We start from the raw sequence: 4,108 nt of genomic DNA, 5'->3' as shown, positions 1-4,108 counted from the left end.
GGACTGTAAAATATACATGTAGATCTTCTATTACACACAAATAGATATTGTATGATCGAAACAGGGACTGTAAAATATACATGTAGATCTTCTATTACACACAAATAGATATTGTATGATTGAAACAGGGACTGTAAAATATACATGTAGATCTTCTATTACACACAAATAGATATTTTTCAGTATATGTAATTATTAAAATAGTACATTAAATAACTATAACTTAGGTGGATTTTTTTCAGTAAATGAAAGTGAAATACAAATAATCACTGCGACATCCATAGGTTGTTTCAGAATAGGTCTAATCTACTGATCAATACAACTCTATACAATGATAAGCAAAGGCCTTTTGGTGTGCCTAACCTAACTTCACTACTGTTTGTATCGGAAAATGGGGGCTACATTTTTTTACTTTCACAGCATGCTAACGATCACATGATATCAACAACCACTTGATAGTATTACCTGAACTAATTGCCTTTGGTCCCGTATGAATCTCAATACGCGCACTGATTGGTTGAATTGAGAGAAAGAAGAAAAACAAAATGGCGCGGAATTAGTAACGTGCTGTGCTGAATCCGCCATTAAAATCCTAGAAACAAAGTTTGATTTTGAACTTAAAGAATGAAAAACAGTTCCGGACTTCCCAAAGTCCAGAACTGTTCTGGATTCGAGTTCTATTTAACCCATCCCTACGCATAAATAAAATGGGACACAATACTAGGGGCCACGGTGAAATTTCTAGTTGCCATGGCGACAAACTGCTAAGTTAGTGTAAATCGTTCAGTATAGAAACTGAAACCAAAGTGTAATTTGAACTCGCACATGTGATTTTCTGTTAGGTATTTTAATTATCTATGTTAGCTCAGAAAACCATATCATATTCAGTGTTTATTCTTTAGGTTATTAGGAAGAAAACTGATAAAAGACTGTGTGGTCTCCTTAAGTATACAACATTGTATCTTCTATACCTGTCTTTAAATACTATTTTGTGTTTTAGGCACAAAAACGTGTTCGTTTGTTTAAGGTCTTTTAGGAACAAAAACGTGTTGGTTTGTTTAAGGTATCTTTAGGAACAAAAATATGCTGGTTTAATTAAGGTCGTTTTATGAACAAAAACGTGTTGATTTGTTTAAGGTCGTTTTAGGAACAAAAACGTGTTGGTTTGTTTAAGGTATTTTTATGAACAAAAACGTGTTGGTTTGTTTAAGTTCGTTTTAGGAACAAAAACGTGTTGATTTGTTTAAGGTCGTTTTAGGAACAAAAACGTGTTGGTTTGTTTAAGGTCGTTTTAGGAACAAAAACGTGTTGGTTTGTTTAAGGTATTTTTATGAACAAAAACGTGTTGATTTGTTTAAGGTCGTTTTAGGAACAAAAACGTGTTGGTTTGTTTAAGGTATTTTTATGAACAAAAACGTGTTGGTTTGTTTAAGATCGTTTTAGGAACAAAAACGTGTTGGTTTGTTTAAGGTATTTTTATGAACAAAAACGTGTTGGTTTGTTTAAGATCGTTTTAGGAACAAAAACGTGTTGGTTTGTTTAAGATCGTTTTAGGAACAATAACGTGTTGGTTTGTTTAAGGTCGCAACTCTTACATGTCATAAACTGTTATCGAAAGAGCCCTGCGTTTCAAAACAAACACTTTTAATCGACGATCACCCATATCCTGATGTACTGAAGCTAGATCTTTCCACCCATCCACCCCTGAAGAAATCACTCTGTTCAATTATTTCAAACTTTGTTAGTTTTGGAGCAAAGCCACATATGGCTATCTTTTGTGTCCACCGCGGGGAATCGAACCCCGAAGTTTAGCTTTTCACTTCTAATAACAGACACAAAGCGTGTTAATTCCTAATTCTCAAGATGTTGTCTCAGTATATTAACAATTGTGTTGATAACGCATTTTTTTTATCACACAGAATTATATACATTTGGCTTATTTTTCTGTATAAACATTTTCATCTCATGTTCTGTTGATCTGAATAAAGGCTAAAATTAAGAGTTCGGTTCCTATTTCTGACAGACTTACTTTCTCTTACCCGTCGTCGCCTCGGTAAGCCCTGAAGGTTTCAAACGCAAGAAATCGGGTTTCGATACCTGCGATCGGTACAACACGGCTTTGTGTTACAAAACAAACACTCAAACGTCTTTGTTAGTGTGAAACATTAGCAGAGAACAATCTATATGAAGTAATTTTTCTAAAACATTTATAAATTATCGTAGTTTACTGAGCCATCATCTTGTTGTTTTTTTTCCATATCTAATCGTATATAGTAAGTACATGGATTTGCTTCAAAATGGCGTCTTTCTAAACTTCGGGAGACCCTCACGAGATGGCGTTTATAATCCTATTTCTGAATTTTTCTGGAACCCCCCCCCCTTTTTTTTTCTTTTTTTACAAGAACCGATTTTTTTATTTATTGGCATTCTCTTCCACAGATGTAAACATTTTGATACTGACCTAAACATAAAATTACACGGGATGTTGTCCACGAAGCTCAAAATCCGACGGACACAAACTGATCACGTTTTCTCGGTTGTAAGAACATAATGTTCGTCATACAGGGAGCAGAGAAGCGTGCAAATTCTTATCAGAGGGATAACGCGAAGAATGAGGAGGGGGGAGAATATATATATGTGTGTGTCTACACTGCTAGCAACTACTAACCCAGCTAGTCTGTAATCACCCTGGTAACGTTACGTGTACTGGTCGACTTTGCTCTACGTGGGGAGCAAAATGTGCACTGTGCCACACGTTCTGATACGGAAACCTTGGCGTAACTTTTGAAGGGCACCCAAGTGTGAAAGATGGTGGCGTCCGGGTGCCGTCGTGAGTACTTCACGCCGCCGCATACAACCCACATCTCCGACCGAAAAGACCGAGGTTTTAACAAACGAGGCTTAGCGAGAGAATTCAAGTAATAAAATGCCTGGCAAAATAGAACTGTTTAACTGGTTTTATTTTATTTATTTTGGTTTACGTAAAAATTAACTGAATTATTTGATACATTTTTTTTATATCCTGTGGCACGGAGTTAACGAGAAATCTCCGGTACTTTAAAACTACATATTGTATTCTTGTTTTAAAGTGATTCAACTCGAAGTAATACAGATATAGACGTCTACTAATAGTAGCTAAAACTGTTTCAGCTTACATGCGCCGCCTTTTAGCGTTTCAATCGTAAACTTAAGAGACGTTATTGAACCAGGGCTTTTATGAATGATTGGCTTTACACGCGTCTAGTAGTATAACACTCTTACAGAAACGATACCGAAAAACAGTATGGTATACCGAATACAATCATACAATTCGATCATACCATAGAGGTTTACACTTAAAAACTAAGGTTCAGTATTAAACTTTATTATATAATATATATATTACAGTTAAGGGTCCGATATAAAAACGTTATGGAACATATTTTAAGTCCGTTGTGTGGTTATGGTACGAAACATAGAGGTTTACACTTAAAAACTAAGGTTCAGTATTAAACTTTATTATATAATATATATAATACGACAGGCCTCGACAAATATTTTCTGATCTGGGAGTGAGTCGGGTCCGATATAAAAACGTTATGGAACATATTTTAAGTCCGTAATTATTTATTCAGTGTTGGTGATACTTCATAGGATATATCACTTATTCAGCGTTGATAATACTTGGTATTATATATTAGTTATTCAGTATTGATAATACTTGGTATTATATGTTATATATTCAGTGTTAATAATACTTGGTATTATATATTATAGATTCAGTGTTGTGATACTTCATAGGATATATCACTTATTCAGCGTTGATAATACTTGGTATTATGTATTAGTTATTCAGTATTGATAATACTTGGTATTATATGTTATATATTCAGTGTTAATAATACTTGGTATTATATATTATAGATTCAGTGTTGGTGATACTTCATAGGATATATCACTTATTCAGCGTTGATAATACTTGGTATTATATATTAGTTATTCAGTATTGATAATACTTGGTATTATATGTTAAGTGTTAATAATACTTGGTATTATATATTATAGATTCAGTGTTGGTGATACTTCATAGGATATATCACTTATTCAGCGTTGATAATACTTGGTATTA

This window comes from Limulus polyphemus, unplaced genomic scaffold, assembly GCF_000517525.1.
Source record: "Limulus polyphemus unplaced genomic scaffold, Limulus_polyphemus-2.1.2 Scaffold10570, whole genome shotgun sequence".
NCBI lineage: Eukaryota > Metazoa > Arthropoda > Merostomata > Xiphosura > Limulidae > Limulus > Limulus polyphemus.
Note: the sequence above shows the minus strand (reverse complement) of the source record.